This window comes from Brassica oleracea, chromosome C8 (assembly GCF_000695525.1).
Source record: "Brassica oleracea var. oleracea cultivar TO1000 chromosome C8, BOL, whole genome shotgun sequence".
NCBI classification, from domain to species: domain Eukaryota; kingdom Viridiplantae; phylum Streptophyta; class Magnoliopsida; order Brassicales; family Brassicaceae; genus Brassica; species Brassica oleracea.
In genome coordinates this window covers 8,615,739-8,616,547 of record NC_027755.1, presented here as the reverse complement: position 1 = coordinate 8,616,547, position 809 = coordinate 8,615,739, and positions in this window count along the sequence as shown.

Below are 809 nucleotides of genomic sequence, written 5' to 3'. Positions count from 1 at the left end.
TCGACATTCCTTATTGGTTCCATTATGTTCCAGACATGATATAATCGATTGAGATTCATTATTATCAGGATCTTTAATACTTTGGAGCTTGGCGTCCCAAACTACATTGTTTGGAAGCTGTACCTTAGAGCCGGCCGGCCTTATTACCATGTCTGGGATGGTTTCCTTAGTAACCTCAGATTTGCATTTTGATTATCATTCTCTGCACCTTTCTTTTGTTTCCGAAGATTCTTATCTTTTGGAACCTATTTGGTCTACCACGTTTCATACGTTGTCTAGACTCTGTAGCAACTTAACTGTGTCTCTTCTTGGACATCAAATTCGTTGGTGCTTTACAAGCTGGTTTATATATGACTTAGTCATTCTTTTTCGGGTCAGCAAATGTGTCTGGCATTTGATTAGATAGCTTTGTAAATGGATAATCTTTAAACGTCTATTTCACATTTTTTAATCTGAGGATCTTGCCAAGACATTGATGGTTGATTTCATTCTATTTCTTTTACCAGCTTTATTTTTTTTCTCTCCTCCTGGTCTTAAAATAATCTGTGTATCTGGCCTCAAATATAATCACCCATAGTTGGCTCAAAATACTTTATTATTGTGGGAGAATCATATCCAACATATATCCTCATCCTCCTTTTGTGGTCCCATCTTAGTTATCTGTGGTGGAGCAATTAGTACATAGACAGCACGTCCAAATGTCTTATGATGGGGTATGTCTGGCTCTTGACCCGTTAATAATTGTGATAGGGGATATCTATGCTCACTAAATGGCCTGATGCATATTAACTTAGGTGCATGTAAATTTC